The 18734-nt window shown below is 37.0% G+C and overlaps 1 long non-coding RNA gene across 4 annotated transcripts; it reads left to right on the forward strand.

The window, feature by feature from the left end:
• Positions 1-58: 58 nt before the first annotated feature.
• LOC127506601 (uncharacterized) lies at positions 59-13386 on the forward strand. 4 transcript variants are annotated; one of them, XR_007928077.1, is made up of 2 exons: positions 59-569; positions 13293-13386. It is a non-coding gene; the product is annotated as an uncharacterized LOC127506601 (long non-coding RNA). The 4 variants fall into 4 exon arrangements; XR_007928076.1 differs by lacking the exon at positions 59-569 and adding an exon at positions 1368-2049; XR_007928079.1 differs by lacking the exon at positions 59-569 and adding an exon at positions 7613-7717.
• The last annotated feature ends 5348 nt before the right edge of the window (positions 13387-18734 follow it).

Here is an 18734-nt window from a genome sequence, read left to right on the forward strand (position 1 = left end):
CCAGTCATTTCAGTGGCCTAGAAAAATCTTCTTTTGTCCCTCCTTATGGTGGCCACCATGTTGAGATCACATGACCAGATGAATGCTGCTCACTTTATCTTGGTCACATATTATCAGAAACATTCACCTTATATAAATGAATCATGAATGAGAGTGAATAGATTATTTCTACAGCGGCACTGAAAGCTGAAAATGCTTCATCCACACTGACAGATGTTCATATAAAGTCAAAGACTAGTGTCTTATCAGTCTGCAAAACAAACAAAAATATTCACAATTAATCAATATGAACAATTAATCGCTAAATGGTTCAACAACATTCTGAAATACCAAATCTTATATGTAGAGAGTTTATTAGTTTGTTATCAGCACACACTGTTGTAAATCCTGCCCACTTCTTTGCATTGTCACACATGCTTCAGTGCTCTGAGAGTGTTTATAGTGCTGTGAGTTTAACACTTCATGACTGAGAGCAGAACAGAACACAATCTTCATCATCACACAAGACAAAAGAACAACAATGAACAAAATCACCTTCTTCATCTGGACTCTCACACTGTTTATTCAAGGTAAGACTGATAAAAACTGACTCTGGTTTTGGTGTTCTTGTAAAAGTATATGATGGTAGTAGTTTTAAACACTAATTGTTTTTCTTTTCTCTTCTTCAGAATCCAGAGGAGTGACTTTGACTCAACCTGAAGTTAAAACTGTCCAACAGGGTCAAACAGCTACAATAGAGTGTCATATGGATGTTGCACTAACTGATAATGACTTAGCCTGGTATCAGCAGAAACCTGGAGAAACTCCTAAACTCCTCATTCATGATATAAACAACCGTTATACTGGAACTCCATCTAGATTCAGTGGCAGTGGATCTACATATGGCAGTGATTTCACTCTGACCATCAGTGGAGTCCAGACTGAAGATACAGGAGATTATTACTGTCAGAGTTTCCACTATCCAAACAGTCAATATGTGTTAAAGAGTGGTACAAAAACCTCGGTCAGTCAGACGTCACAGTGATGCACTGATACAGCTGAGAGATACTGCAGCTGCTGATGGAGGATCACAAACAACACAATGTTGTATCAAACCTTTCAGAGACTTTATTTATTTATTTATTATGATGTATTTAGTAAACATGTAACATACAATCTTATATCCCTTATACTAAACTGGACTAAAATCTGGAGAAAATGTGAGTGGTGCTCATCCCTGCAAAACTTTACATTACAATATTATCTGTATTATTTACTGTAGGAAAGTCAATCCCTTTAATTGCTCTTCTATACTTCACCAATAGAGGGTCACATGTCTTCAACATAACTGAGATCTACACACCTTTCCTTTAAGACCGTAGCTGCATTCAAAATCACATTCTTCCTTACCATATTTGTGGAAGTGTCAGTGCATTTCTCATGATGGTTGATTGTTTATTATTCATTTATGTTTATGATGATAAATGTTTAATATCTGTAACAGTTTAACAGAAGGATTGTTCATATTTGTGTCTAATTTGCATAATTTGTCATTGTTTCAGACCACACTCACCCTCATTCATTCACACAAACACAACTGCTTACAGACGTGACCTGTTTTCTGAATCCAGCGTATCATTAATAGTTTTGTGGATTGAACTCTTGGAGCTCTTACTCTCTAACCGAGTCAAGGACGATCTCAGCAGTCCAGAGGCTTCAGACACTGACAGTGTTTCATTATAAACTGATGAACATGAACAAACCTCATCTCTCCATTAGTCCAACTCTTCTGACTCATTTCAGAGAATAAAGTGTGGACTAACATTAGTCAGAATGTAAAGTAACTCTTCTGTAACTCTAGTGTATATTAGTTTGTCTGTTGTAAATCCTGCCCACTTCTTTGCATTGTCACACATGCTTCAGTGCTCTGAGAGTGTTTATAGTGCTGTGAGTTTAACACTTCATGACTGAGAGCAGAACAGAACACAATCTTCATCATCACACAAGACAAAAGAACAACAATGAACAAAATCACCTTCTTCATCTGGACTCTCACACTGTTTATTCAAGGTTTGTGTAATACAGTTTCTTTCTTCTTCTTTTTTTTAACAGTGATTTTTAATTCTTTTAAAATGTCAGATATCATTTTCATTCGTTTTCTTTCAGAGTGTAGAGGACAGTACACTGTAACTCAGAGTCCATCAATAACAGCAGCTCAACCAGGACAAGAAGTCAGAATAAACTGTAAAACCAGCAATGCAGTGTGGGGTGGTAGTTACTTACACTGGTACTTACAGAAACCTGGAGAAGCTCCTAAACTCCTCATATATGATGCAACAAGCCGTAATACTGGAACTCCATCTAGATTCAGTGGCAGTGGATTTGGCAGTGATTTTACTCTGACCATCAGTGGAGTCCAGACTGAAGATACAGGAGATTATTACTGTCAGAGTTTCCACTGGCCGGGCAGCACTAGGGTGTTCACACAGTGATAAAGAGTGGTACAAAAACCTCGGTCAGTCAGACGTCACAGTGATGCACTGATACAGCTGAGAGATACTGCAGCTGCTGATGGAGGATCACAAGCAATGGTGTATTAAACATTTCAGAAACATACATTTATTTAAGTAAACATGTGACATTTAATCTTATATCCCTTACTTGTTCCCCCAGGTGAAAAAAGTACACCTTCATAATGTACTTAAAGTGCTCTATTTTCGCACACTAATTTTGTACTTAATAAATTCTTCTTTAGTACTTCTTAAGATAATCTTAAGAACATCTAAGTGTACTCAACTGTTATTTTGAGACACCATGAATATGAAATAAAATGTGCTTTTAACATACTATCTCTGTATTTTAAGAAAAAAACTTATTTAGTTACTGCTTACACTTGAACCCATAAGTGTACTACAAGTGGTGACTAAATAATAATAACTAATGTGGGTGCTGGGATTTGTAATCCAGTTAATACTCGGGAGAGTGAGACCTCCGGTGGCTGATTGAGGGATCTTCGCTGGCATTTGTAACATACACATTCCTGGTCCAGCCTGAAAAATACAGATTTTTTTTTGGTCATGATTTGAGCGTTTAGAAGCAAAATTGATGAGACAGTTGATCTCAGATTTCATTGCCGATTTAAAAAATGCAATTTAATCATAAGCTTGGTGAACAGCTTTGGAGAATTTGATGTTTCCTCATTGAAAGAGATAGGAGCTGTACTGCACGACTGAAACAGCTGCGCGAGAGGCGTTTCAAAGATGGCCGCCGAGTGAAATGACTTGCCTTAAAGGCCCACTGAAGTGCCTTGAAACGCGCAGCATTATTCAATGTGTTGATGTAATTTCAACTGAAACAGGAAGATGGGGTGGGACTTATCGAACAGCCCCTCCCCTTTTATAAAATAGCCAATAGCGTTTTGTTTATATCACAGCTCGGCCAGAGCCGTTAGCTCGGTAAAGCCTCAGTTACCTACGAATCTCTAGCAGTTTCTAATCTCCTCCATATCACATTAAAATACAGCTTCTGTGCAGAATTCACATGTGTCTGATATGTTTTGTGGTCTGCGTCGACTCGCGCATATGATCTGCTCTGTGCTCTCGTGTCTCTGGACCGGAGCAGACTGTGCTCGCGCTGCGGCGGGTCACGTGACACTAACATGAAACCAGACTTCATTCGCCTCAATGGAAAACATATTTACACTGTCTTAATCGTTCACTATCCCCTATATAGTGCACTATGTGCCATTCACCATGTAGAAAATAGTAAATGTGTTAACAAATTATTGACTTTAGCCACAGCTTCAGCGTCTATTTATAATGTAGGGGGCGGGACGCTTCAGATATAGAGAGCATTTGATTGGACAGAAGATCTGACGAGAAGCTGAAGTCCGCAGTGATCAGGAAAATCCCTGATCCACTTTAGCACAAGTGAGAGACTGTGAGTTTTGAATGCTTATATCTCCTAAATGTGAATTTTGTCATTGTTTTGGAACACATCAGCTTATTCATAACTTTAAGGCTAACATATTACAGTTTTTCTCAATTGCTTAAACACATTTCTTGAAACTATGCCTCATATTCTCAAAACAGTAAACACAAATCCATAACGTCTCAGCCAATTCCCCAAACATCCTATTTTCAAGTCAAAATGAAGCTCTACACTCAAAACCATTCACTCTTACTGAAAAAACACACTTGGCCCTCAGACATCACACACAAGCCCTCAAAAACACACACACTACAACATAATCTTACACACTGGTGCAATAAATTCAAAACACCATTTCCAAAACTGGTAAGTTATGTTGCTTGTGGTTCCCCCCCTCAAAAACCTTTTCACATAATGAACACAAAAGACACAACCAATGTATACACTGCACATTTTTATTCATTCATAACACAGTAAAAAAAAAAAAAAAATTCAAAACCATAACGCCATTTATCAAAAAGCACACCCATTTCCCTAAACTCTAAACACTATTCCCATGTTTTGACACATGAATCAGATTTGTTGAACTGTCACTGCAAAACTCTACGCACAAATCCCTTCATTTCTCATTGCCTACACCATGTTGTCATCTATAAAGCACCAGCATTAAATATTGTTCACTCAAGTCAGCATAGCTTGAGCTCAATTAGCACACAGTTACCCACGTGGAAACACTAAGAGTCAAAATTTATCACACACCAATCAGAACCTTCAATAGAGAGATAAAAGAGCCCAAGTCAGTTCATTCAGTTTTGCAACAATGGATCCAGAGAGACGTGATTGAAAAGGTCGAGGACACCAGAGAGGAGGAGGAGGAAGAGGATGAGCAAGAGCAGTAAGGAGTGGAGGAAGAGGAGGAGGACGAAGATGAGGATGAGGTGCAAGGAGACAAGGAGTCTCAGATGAAATTCGTGCCTCTAGTTGACCATGTCCTTGTCCATGGTATGACTATGAGGGAGGCTGGCCAATGAGTTCAGCCAAACTTACAGTTTTTTTCAACTGCTTACACACATTTTCAAAACTTTGCCTCTTTTTTTTCAAACCTTTACACACAAATCCAAGAATTGCACACACAAAATGCAAAATGCCTCACATCTCTTGCAAAATGAAGCACTGCATTCAAAATATCACAAACATCAAACTTTTTTTTTTTTTTACTGTAAGCATTTGTGGTTGTGAATACAGTATTGCACAGTACAATATAATATATAATACATCAACCATGTGTAGTTGGACAAAAAAAAAAAAAAAAAAAAAAAAGAAAACAACTAGCAACCAAAAAAAAAAAAAAAAAAACTAGCATAATTTTTGAAAAAGGTGAATATTCCAAAGTAATGGTGTTTATGTGTGTCCTGGTAGGGGACCAAATGTCCTCACAAGTATAGTAATACCAGTGCATTTTGACTTTGTGGGGACATTTATATACAGAACATACAGTATAAAAACCATTACGCCTATGGAATGTCCCCATAGCACATGGAAACCCAACATGTGTGTGTTGTGTGCGTGTGTGTTTGTTGGTGGGCGAGATGGTTGGGTGTATCTAGGCTTCATCTCTCCTCCTGGCTGGGTCCGGCCACAATACTTCATCCACGTCACATGCTATGTTCTCTCTTGCGTATCCAACCTTGGATGGAAGCAGCGTCAGTGTCTCCACATGCCTCCTCCATTGCCTGGAGAAGTGTTATGTTGACATAGGGATGACGAACATGCACTTTCCAGCAACCATGTGGAGAAAAAAATCCTCAATAGGGTTTAGAAATGATGAATATGGAAGCAAGTAAACAACAGAAAAGTTGTTCAAAATCTATAACTTGACCTTTGGTCTATTTATAGGCCTATTCTAAAGCCATGATTGGTTGGTGTTAAGTAAAGCAGTGAGTGTTTGCACATGTGAGGAGTTCGTGTGAGGCACTGATAAATTAGTGTGGCATTTTGATTGGTTGTGTTTGAAAAAGGAACTCAAGATACTTTCTGTTAGATTTTTGTGTGTTACATAGAGAATTGTGTGTTGTGTTTTGCAAAAAGTGTTTTATGAAATTGAAAACTGAGTCGAAGGCTGAGAATTAGTGTATGGTTTTGCAGATTTGGTGTGTGGTTCTGCTGTTTGAGTGTCAGGTTTCAGAAATTGTGTGACAAGTAAAGATTTTGTGTGTAAGCAGTTGAAAAAAACTAAGTTGCTTCACCGCGATCATAAGAACCTACAGGGAGGAAAACAGGTAGGTGTACCTCAGTGTATCTACTGTAACTTTTGAGTGCTGTACTCTGTTACAACACATGCATCACACTGCCTTACATACAGAGAGTTTCTGTCTACTTCCATTTTTGTAAAAAGGATGTGTTACAGTTACTTCTATTTTTGAGGACACAGAGACGATGGAATGGAAGAAGCCTGACTAGACATTTCAGTTGATGTGTGGCAGGGGTGGATCAGGCATGCAAGAGGATTTTCCCCCCGCTGCCTGGCTAGGACCAGTACAGCCTGTGAAGTTGATGAGATGGCCTGTCCTGTCCCAGACCAAAATGTGATGCTGGGGCAGAATATTTTTTGTTGTTATTTGGTGTATTGTACTGTACAGTACATTAAGGAATAAAAAAAATTTGCAAATGTACACATGTTCATCATGTGAAAAGTTCCGTGAGGGAGAACCACAAGCAACACAACTTATTACTGGGTTTTGTTTTTGGTTTTAGTAGTATTGTTTTGAATTTATCTCACTAGTGTGTAAGATTATGTTGTAGTGTGTGTGTTTTTGAGGGCTTGTGTATGATGTCTGAGGGCAAAGTTTGTTTTTTCAGTAAGAGTGAATGGTTTTGAGTGTAGAGCTTCATTTTGACCTGAAAATAGGATGTTTGGGGAATTGGGTGAGACGTTGTGGATTTGTGTTCACTGTTTTGAGAATATGAGGCATAGTTTCAAGAAATGTGTTTAAGCAATCGAGAAAAACTGTAATAGATGGAGCATAGGGCACATCAATTAAGTCCATTTCGATTTCTGACTATCGCTGCCTTAAATAAGTTGTAGTTTTCGTAAATATATAAAAACTATGCTTTTTGTTACGAGTAAGCAGAGCGCGACCTACTTAAAGGTAGATATTTGCCCTGCGGCCGAAGTGACTTTTCTAAGCGATACTGGGACCGCAGTGAATGAATAATTGAAGATATAAGGTAATCAGAATAATCAAAAATCTAAATTAATGCATAACCAATGATTAATTTCTAATTGGAAACACCATCTAAGAGTAATAATCATTTGAAATTGGAGTCAGATTAAACGAGCAGCTAAAGTAAAATTGAAACTGAATTCTAGAAATTAAGTGAACTTCAACAGGAGCACTGAAAAGGCATACACGCATTAAACCTTCGCCCAGGCCGTCAGATTCCGTTTTTGGGACGATGGGGGGTTTCCTACAATATTAATAATGACCAAATCAATAATATACATGATTCTGTCAATAGACTTCAGAAATGTGTGTATAATTGTTTGACATGTTTCACAACATGAGGAAGTTGTTGGAAAATGTGTTTGTGACTGATCTACAGTCTTCAGGGTGAAGATTTAAATAGAGAGAGTCACTTTGCATTGTCACACATGCTTCAGTGCTCTGAGAGTGTTTATAGTGCTGTGAGTTTAACACTTCATGACTGAGAGCAGAACAGAACACAATCTTCATCATCACACAAGACAAAAGAACAACAATGAACAAAATCACCTTCTTCATCTGGACTCTCACACTGTTTATTCAAGGTTTGTGTAATGCAGCTCCACAATTATTCTCTTGAAATATTAAATGTTTATAATTTTAGATAATAATTTTTTAGAATTTATAATTGTATTATTATTATTTTCTTCTTCGTCTTGTTCTTTCTTACAGAGTGTAGAGGACAGTACACTGTAACTCAGAGTCCATCAATAACAGCAGTTCAACCAGGACAAGAAGTCAGAATAAACTGTAAAACCAGCAGTGCAGTGTATAATGGTAATTACTTATACTGGTACTTACAGAAACCTGGAGAAGCTCCTAAACTCCTCATATATTATGCAACAAGCCGTTATACTGGAACTCCATCTAGATTCAGTGGCAGTGGATCTGGCAGTGATTTTACTCTGACCATCAGTGGAGTCCAGACTGAAGATACAGGAGATTATTACTGTCAGAGTGCACACTATCCAAACAGTGTATGGGTGTTCACACAGTGATAAAGAGTGGTACAAAAACCTCGGTCAGTCAGACGTCACAGTGATGCACTGATACAGCTGAGAGATACTGCAGCTGCTGATGGAGGATCACAAACAACACAATGTTGTATCAAACCTTTCAGAAACCTTATTTATGTATTTTGATGTACTAAGCATGTAACATAATCTTTATATTATATAAACGTTAGTGGTGCTTGGCCCTGCAAAACTTGCCACAATCTAACGCACGTACACCGGGAAACAAGGATAATTAACCCATTTGTGCCCAAATTTTTCTGAATGGTTTCATGCATATAGTCGTGTTAATAGTGTCCTATGTGAACATGTTCTGCATTTATTTTCCCCAGTTTTTTTTTCTTTTTTTTCTTGAAAATCATATTTGAATGTGCGGCAATAGTTGCTGGTGGGCAAATATGTTGTATGCACCCCCTCAATGTAAAATTTAACTAGGAGGAGAACATTTGGCATCTAACTCAAAATAACTGCTTTCAACAGATCAATCTTTATTCATAAACAGATTTATTATGTATGAAAGTGTGATGGAAATTTGGACCTAATTAATAATGAACTAACATTTCTTTTCTTCTACAGGCCTAATAAGCTAACTTTGAAATAGAGAAATAGTCACTAGGACTGAGTGTTGTAACAAGTGGAAAAATTCTGCTGTGCTGGCTAGACAGCATCCTTCTAACGGTAAAAAATTGTCTTTGAAAAATTGTTTTAACCTATTGAGTAATCTGAACTATTAACCCGGCGATATTTTTTGATGATCTTGTGATTCAGTTGTTCTAATCTAAATTTACTCCTCCAGTAAGCAGGACAGAGGAACTGAGATGTTTTTCTTAAATCTGAACCAATCATATTAAGACTGATGATAATGAGTAATAGATCATGCTATACTGACTGTGAAATGCACCTGAAATCCTATAAACCTGCTGTATTCCTTTGTTCGGAGAGAGATTCTCTGGAATTGATGGGAACTCTCCCGGCCGTGATTAAAGCTTTAAAGGACAAAAACTGGTTATTGCTGCAGCATGTCAGGTTAGGGAACACTAGGTTTTTGAGGGTCAAGATGTTGACCGAGATATTATTGAGTGTCGATTATGAGACGCTCCGAAAGATCAGGAAATTTATTGAGTGTCGATTTGGAGACGCTCCGAAAGATCAGGAAATTTATTGAGTGTCGATTAGGAGACGCCCCAGGAACAGGTAAACTTAAGTCAGGTGCGTCATGGAAAATCTACCACAAAGTCGAAAATTCGATGTGAACCCAAAAAGGCTGCATCTATGAAAAAACAAACAACAAATCCATTTGTCTTAAAGTGGTTGAACTTAGTGCAGAACAAAGTGCAGCCATTAAGTTGCCCCAGCAGGGCAGTGTGTATCAAAAAGTTAAATGAAAATAAATAAATAAAAATAAATAGATTGAAGAAAAAAATTAGACGGGACATGGGGGTGGACAGTAGAGCTTTAGAAAGATTGCTCTCTCTATTTAACTCAACAATTGATTAAAAATGACTGTATTTTTTGCTTAAAATGAACCCAAAGTATGTTGGAAATTAACCTTTATTTAAGGGTTAATAAATGAGCATTTATTTATAAGTTAAATGATTAATAATTAAACAACAGATATTTATTAAATTGCTTATTAATAAATGTTCACCTTTTGATTATTATTGTTGCCTCTAGTAATTATGTCTGATTTTTAATTTCCAACCTATTTTGGATTCATTTTAAGTCAGCCATATAGTAATTTTTTTTTTTTTTTTTTAAATAGTTTAAATAAAACTGCCCAGCACGTTGGGCAAACATTTAACCCAACTGCTGGGTTAAAACAACCCAATTGCCGGGTTTGTCCATTTTCAACCCAACTTGGGTTGTTTTTAACCCATTATTTTTTAGAGTGTATATTTTAGGTGTGATATTATAAAAGCAAAAAGCACTAAACAAGACCAATAACCTTGATTTATTAACCCATTAAACACAGTATACCCCATTTACCCCGTCATATATGTACTTACAAGTCATTTGCCCACCGGCAACTATAGTTGCTGCTTGGACTTTTGACTAAGTATGCCAAAAACTATAGATCTCTTGTAAGATTTGTCTTGTTTGGATGATTCTAGAGACTTTCATGATTATGTAGATATATACAGGTGCTGGTCATATAATTAGAATATCATCAAAAAGTTGATTTATTTCACTAATTCCATTCAAAAAGTGAAACTTGTATATTATATTCATTCATTACACACAGACTGATATATTTCAAATGTTTATTTCTTTTAATGTTGATGATTATAACTGCCAATTAGAGAAAATCCCAAATTCAGTATCTCAGAAAATTAGAATATTGTGAAAAGGTTCAATATTGAAGACACCTGGTGCCACACTCTAATCAGCTAATTAACTCAAAACACCTGCAAAGGCCTTTAAATGGTCTCTCAGTCTAGTTCTGTAGGCTACACAATCATGGGGAAGACTGCTGACTTGACAGTTGTCCAAAAGACGACCATTGACACCTTGCACAAGGAGGGCAAGACACAAAAGGTCATTGCAAAAGAGGCTGGCTGTTCACAGAGCTCTGTGTCCAAGCACATTAATAGAGAGGCGAAGGGAAGGAAAAGATGTGGTAGAAAAAAAGTGTACAAGCAATAGGGATAACCACACCCTGGAAAGGATTGTGAAACAAAACCCATTCAAAAATGTGGGGAGATTCACAAAGAGTGGACTGCAGCTGGAGTCAGTGCTTCAAGAACCACTACGCGCAGACGTATGCAAGACATGGGTTTCAGCTGTCGCATTCCTTGTGTCAAGCCACTTTTGAACAACAGACACCGTCAGAAGCGTCTCGTCTGGGCTAAAGACAAAAAGGACTGGACTGCTGCTGAGTGGTCCAAAGTTATGTTCTCTGATGAAAGTAAATTTTGCATTTCCTTTGGAAATCAGGGTCCCAGAGTCTGGAGGAAGAGAGGAGAGGCACATAATCCACATTGCTTGAGGTCCAGTGTAAAGTTTCCACAGTCAGTGATGGTTTGGGGTGCCATGTCATCTGCTGGTGTTGGTCCACTGTGTTTTCTGAGGTCCAAGGTCAACGCAGCCGTATACCAGGAAGTTTTAGAGCACTTCATGCTTCCTGCTGCTGACCAACTTTATGGAGATGCAGATTTCATTTTCCAACAGGACTTGGCACCTGCACACAGTGCCAAAGCTACCAGTACCTGGTTTAAGGACCATGGTATCCCTGTTCTTAATTGGCCAGCAAACTCGCCTGACCTTAACCCCATAGAAAATCTATGGGGTATTGTGAAGAGGAAGATGTGATATGCCAGACCCAACAATGCAGAAGAGCTGAAGGCCACTATCAGAGCAACCTGGGCTCTTATAACACCTGAGCAGTGCCACAGACTGATCGACTCCATGCCACGCCGCATTGCTGCAGTAATTCAGGCAAAAGGAGCCCCAACTAAGTATTGAGTGCTGTACATGCTCATACTTTTCATGTTCATACTTTTCAGTTGGCCAAGATTTCTAAAAATCCTTTCTTTGTATTGGTCTTAAGTAATATTCTAATTTTCTGAGATACTGAATTTGGGATTTTCCTTAGTTGTCAGTTATAATCGTCAAAATTAAAAGAAATAAACATTTGAAATATATCAGTCTGTGTGTAATGAATGAATATAATATACAAGTTTCACTTTTTGAATGGAATTAGCGAAATAAATCAACTTTTTGATGATATTCTAATTATATGACCAGCACCTGTATGTGTCAACAAAAAATATTTATTAGTAACATGAAAATTACTTTTCTTTGGGAGGGTTTGCCTTCGCCATGCTTCCTGGAAGTATGGGTAGGAAGTTGACAGCCTCATGTGACAGGAAGGAAGTGAATACCTTTTTTTTGTTCTTGAAATCCTTTATTTGGTTGTTTTCTTGCATGTCATTGAGACATAAAACATTGATAACATCTAGAAAAATACTAACAAAAGGAAAATGACAACTATACACTGCAGCAACTATAGTTGCCGGTGGGCTAAAATGGGTTAACGACACACACCTGAACTGAATGATGAATCAAATTAACAACCGGCAACAAACTCAACAGGGGGAAAGTGGAAACTGAAACAAAGTCCAAACTAAGTGAAACTGTGACAGTACGCCCCCTCCTGGACAGGTGAGACCTCACACCAACAGATGGATGGAGGAGGCTTCGGTGGAGGATGGAGATCCGGAGAGGGATGAACAAACAGAAAGTCCAGGGTGGTGCAGGTGGAGGAACTGACCAGGGGATGGTCTTGAACAAGAACAGACAGATGCTGACCCACACCACAGCCAGGACTGTAAGTTTCATCTAAATTTAAATGTTGAATATGACTCCACACATACACCACATATATTGTGATTGCATTCTTTACAAAACTAAAGTTTTTATTTATTTTATTTTATTTATATTACTTGTCTTTTAATCTAACACACAGTAAGAGGGAGTGATTTGTTTTGAGAGTCAGTTGTTCTTTTTGACACCTGTGTGTTGCTGTAACCTGTTTCATCAAACACTAACTTTCAGTGAAGATTCAAGATGACTTTTCAGTAAAAACCTCATCATAAGATTCATTTAATTCAGATTGTTAATCATGTTATGAAAGCAACGACATAACTTTAAGGTTTGTTTTGTTTTGTGCGCAAAAACAAAACAAAAATAACGACTTTATTCAACAATCTCTTCTCTACCCTGTCAGACTCATACACAGTGAACGCAGTGCAGAGCTTCTGTGTCTATGTCCTGTATTTGTTATAAAATGAGACTGATCTACAGTCTTCAGGATAGTGATTTAAATAGAGAGAGTCACTTTGCATTGTCACACATGCTTCAGTGCTCTGAGAGTGTTTATAGTGCTGTGAGTTTAACACTTCATGACTGAGAGCAGAACAGAACACAATCTTCATCATCACACAAGACAAAAGAACAACAATGAACAAAATCACCTTCTTCATCTGGACTCTCACTCTGTTTATTCAGGGTAAGACTGATAAAAACTGACTCTGGTTTTGGTGTTCTTGTAAAAGTATATGATGGTAGTAGTTTTAAACACTAATTGTTTTTCTTTTCTCTTCTTCAGAATCCAGAGGAGTGACTCTGACTCAACCTGAAGTTAAAACTGTCCAACAGGGTCAAACAGCTACAATAGAGTGTCATATAGATGTAGGAATATACGATGATCGTTTAGCCTGGTATCAGCAGAAACCTGGAGAAACTCCTAAACTCCTGATTTATTATATAAACAGCCTCCAGTCAGGAACTCCATCTAGATTCATTGGCAGTGGAACAAGATATACTGGACGAGATTTTACTCTGACCATCAGTGGAGTCCAGACTGAAGATACAGGAGATTATTACTGTCTGAGTTACCACAGTGGTGGTGTGTTCACACAGTGATAAAGAGTGGTACAAAAACCTCGGTCAGTCAGACGTCACAGTGATGCACTGATACAGCTGAGAGATACTGCAGCTGCTGATGGAGGATCACAAACAACGCAATGGTGTATCAAACCTTTCAGAGACTTTATTTATTTATTATGATTTATTAAGTAAACATGTAACATACAATCTTATATTCTTTACTAAACTGGACTAAAATCTGGAGAAAATGTGAGTGGTGCTCGTCCCTGCAAAACTTTACACTACAATATTATCTGTATTATTTACTGTAGGAAAGTCAATCCCTTTAATTGCTCTTCCATACTTCACCACTAGAGGGTCACATGTCTTTAATATAAATTAATTTTACACACCTTTCCTTTAAGACCGTTGCTGCATCCAAAATCACATACTTAGTAGGCCAAAAACAGTATGTGACAAAAGAAGTGTGTCTGAATTCACAGTATTTATAAAAGAACAGGCCAAAAGTACTGAGATGACCTGCTACTTCTGATGGACACTTTACTATCCCATGAGGCCACAGGAGAAGAATTATATAAATTGTACTTGGATTATAAAGCACTGAATTATAAGCACAACATGAACAAAAGAGATTCAGTATTATTGAATGAAATACAGAAAGTAGCAACATTTAGATTTTTTTTCTGAATGTTTAGATCATATAATCATAAAACACTTTGTAACACTTTACTTAAACCCCTTATAATGCATTTAATTTTATTTTTTAATGTACCTTATAATGCACTGATCTCATGAATAATTGTAACCATATTTGTAATACATTTTAAAGCTTATTAATTGAACACTCTTTTAGAAACTATAATAACTTAAATCAAAGCGATTTCAGATTCTGCAAATATTACAATGCATTTTAACTTTGGTTATAATTATTTATGAAAATATATAATGAATTATAATGTACATTACGAATATGTTTATAATGCTTTATACATCAGCACTTTAAGTTAATGTTACCAAGTATTTTTGATGAATTATGTATTTTAATACACATCATAATGCATGTCTGATACTGTGAATAATGTAACCACATTATACCTCATAATAATATAATCTATTCATTGTCACGACTTGAGAAAGTATAATGCATTAAAAAACGACAAACAACCAGTTTCAGATCTAACAAGGAATCTAGAAATATTATAATGCATTTTATATTTCAATACTTTATGACAAGATATAAGGCATTATAACATGCATCCAAGTAAGGCATTACCACAATATATAATACTAATTATAATTAATAAATGTTGTTCTTGTGTTAAAAATCTAAATTATATTTGTTTAAAAGGAAATAAATAGACCGACTTACCGAGCACCAGTTTAGTTCCTCCACCGAATGTGCACCACAGTGATACAATCTAATGAAACGGTCGTACAAAAACCTCTATTCCACTCGAGTGAACACAAACTCCAGCAGAGAGAGAGAAACAACACTTCAACACACTGATATTAGAAGAAACTCAGATCTTCTCAACACTCAAACATTCAGTTTGGATGAAATGCTTCTAAAAAAGGAAAAACAAACACACTTTTATTCAAAATGTTTGTTATCACTTGAAAAAGTGTAACTATTTTCATGATCATTTGAAGAGTTTATTGATCTCATTTACAACAGACATGATTCATTTTGACTTTATATCCTATATTTCTCATTCATTTTCTTGTCGTGTGCTGATATAACACTGTGTAAAGAAATATATTTGATGATCTGTGACCTCTGAGGTGACCTTTGACCTCTTTTATCATGGATGATGTTGTGGAGTTTCTCATAATGATCTTCTGTTCTTCATATGAAGCTCAATCATCATGATTCACAGAAAAACCTGCAGCTTCAGACTTCAATCTTCAGTGAAAATGTGCTCAAATAACGAGCCCCTGCCCTTTTTCAAAATGAACCAAAAGTGCCCCTCACAACAATCATCATCAATGATATTGTGGTCAATAAAACAATAATATATATATATATATATACACATACACAGGGCTTGACATTAACACCCACCAACCCACCAAATGTGGGTAGATTTCAGCTGTGGCGGGTAAGACAGCCACTTTTGCGGGTTGAATATAATTTCAGCTTACAGCCTAATCAAAGGTAGCCAATTAAAATTACAATCAAGACAAAATTACAATCCAATCACAATTCTTTATCGATTAACTTGCAGTTAGTGAAGGCGATTGGCGGAATCGCGTTGAATGACTACAGAAGCTCTCTCGCGTGCGCGATCAGATCTCCTTGTGCCTGAATAGTCAAATACACGCACACACAGAGATGTCAAAATGTCCATCGTCTGGAGTATCTCGCGTGAATACAGTCGGTTATGGCTCAAGTGGACGTAAACAGGTGGGTAAAAACTGGATATGTGTCAGTATATATCATACATGCATTCAGCAGCCCAATTAAATACCTGTCTGTCATTAATGTAAATCAAACAACAGAAGATGTTAAATAAATGTTAAATAAACCTACTGTATCTGAAAAAAGAGTTTAGGCTATTGACTATTGTATTTGTAATTTGCTAATTTGCTTCTTTCTTTTTATATAGCCTAACAAAAATAACTTATACAATTATAAAATTTATCATATTATGGTCATATTACCCACCCCTTGCCCACCCGTACATACCAGCTGATATACCATGTAGGCCTAGTCTTGATTTGGGTGGTCAATCTGCATTTGAAAGTTTGAAAAGGTTTTAAATCTAGCTAATCAAGTAAAATGACTCAAAATCAAGTAATTTTAGCATGTCAAAGTCAACTTTAATAACTAGATTCGCTAGTAGACAAAGCACAATACTCACCCTAAAGTTGTTGATGTAACTTGAAATGTTTAATGATCTTCTCCATTTAGGTGTGACAGCTGACAGACTCGCAACATGATGATGATCATTTACAGTAATCCAGCGATGTTCTTGTAAGCTGAAAAGTCATCTTCTCTATCATTTTGAAAGCTCTGCGTAAGGAACAATGACTTCCTTCTTCTTCTTCTTTTAGTTTTTTGGCGGATTGCAATCATGACTTATCAGGTGCATAGCGCCACCTACTGTACAGGAGTTTGTAGCAATGGATTATGGTGCAATAAAACTACTTTACATAATATTAATATTAAATACAATGACTTCCGATGCCGCGCCGATGTAAATAGGCTGCCTGAGGAAAAATGTGGAAGTGACTGTGTCCATTGGGGCGTAAATGCCACCCAGGACCTTTTTAATTGGTTTAAAGAAACACCAGGTATCCAATGGTCCACAAATATAGGGAAATTACAGATAGTAAGGATTTACTATTTGAATGTAATTTATTTTTTATTATTTTTATGAGAAATTTTCAATTCACCTATAGGTGAAATGGGTGCTTCTTAAACGACGTTTCAAAAAAGGTTCAGGAGCAGCACGGTCCCGAATGAAACATCCCCATCTGACTAACAGAGAACCGTATGGGAACGTTCTGTTAATGTCCCAAATGTCCTCTTTGTAACGATCTTATGTGACCATAGAATAACCAATATGGAACGTCCCTCTAAAGTCATATAAAGAAACTTGAACTGCAGCACTTTCATAACCAAAAGAGGATGTTTTACAAACATCTCTAATGTGAAGGTTCAGGATTTCCGTCACATTTAGAGAACTTTTAGGGAATGGTGTGCAAGGCCATGAGAATGTCCCCTCCTACATGGGATAGATGTTCATCTGCACATCCTCAGTTTCTCAATAGTCAGAGTAAAAATAAAACTACTGAACTAACTAAAACTAACATTAGTCAGAATGTAAATGATCATTCTGTAATTCTAGTGTATATTAGTTTGTCTGTTGTAAATCCTGCCCACTTCTTTGCATTGTCACACATGCTTCAGTGCTCTGAGAGTGTTTATAGTGCTGTGAGTTTAACACTTCATGACTGAGAGCAGAACAGAACACAATCTTCATCATCACACAAGACAAAAGAACAACAATGAACACAATCACCTTCTTCATCTGGACTCTGACTGTGTGTATTCAAGGTAAATGTTTAAACAAAATTTAATGCTAAATATAATAATATCTTTAACAGTAAATCTAACACAAATATCCTGCTTCTAACAGGTTTCAGTGGACAGGTGACTGTGACTCAGACTCCTTCTGTAAAAATGGTTCAGATTGGTGAATCATTCACTATAAACTGCAAAACAAACACAGCAGTGGTTGATGGCTGTACAGGTTCATATACTTGTATGGCCTGGTACCAGCAGAAACCTGGAGAAGCTCCTAAACTCCTCATACATGCAGCATCAATCCGTCATACTGGAACTCCATCTAGATTCAGTGGCGGTGGATCCAGAACTGATTTCACTCTGACCATCAGTGGAGTCCAGACTGAAGATACAGGAGATTATTACTGTCAGAGTGCACACAGCATCAACAGTAAAGCTGTGTTCACACAGTGATAAAGAGTGGTACAAAAACCTCGGTCAGTCAGACGTCACAGTGATGCACTGATACAGCTGAGAGATACTGCAGCTGCTCATACAACACAATCACACACAACACTGATCACAGACAAACACTAATAACACTAGATCATCTAAATGAACATCAATCAGTCAGTGTTTAATATGATCATCATGTTTTAGGTTATTACATTTTTTATTATTGCACTTTCATTTGTAAAGGTGTTCCTTCAATTAAAAACAAATAGATTGAGATTCATATTCCCTTGTCTTTATTTGAACTACACTAGAATCTCCCACCCCACCCCCGCTGTTAAAAAAGTAACTTGGTAACTTTTACTCTGAGCTACTTTTTACTTTACTGGTAACTTTACTTGTACTTAAGTAAAATTTTACTGAAGTAGCAGTAACTTTACTTGAATACAAAATTTTGTTACTCTTTCCACCTCTGGTGATATGTTCATTGTAGGTGAAGTATGGCCTACGTTGTAAATGAACGTTAAATGTTGGTGTGAAGAGTGAATACTGTTGAAACAGAGTTAAAAATGAGTTTTCTAAAAATGTTATCCTGTGTGTACAGGCCAGTTTTTGTTGTACGTGTAGAAGTTTTTCTGCTGTGATTTACGTGCATGGTGTGGATTCATCAAGCCGCGCTGATGGAAAAGAAAGATGGCG

Source organism: Ctenopharyngodon idella, chromosome 24 (genome assembly GCF_019924925.1).
Source record: "Ctenopharyngodon idella isolate HZGC_01 chromosome 24, HZGC01, whole genome shotgun sequence".
Taxonomy (NCBI): Eukaryota; Metazoa; Chordata; class Actinopteri; order Cypriniformes; family Xenocyprididae; genus Ctenopharyngodon; species Ctenopharyngodon idella.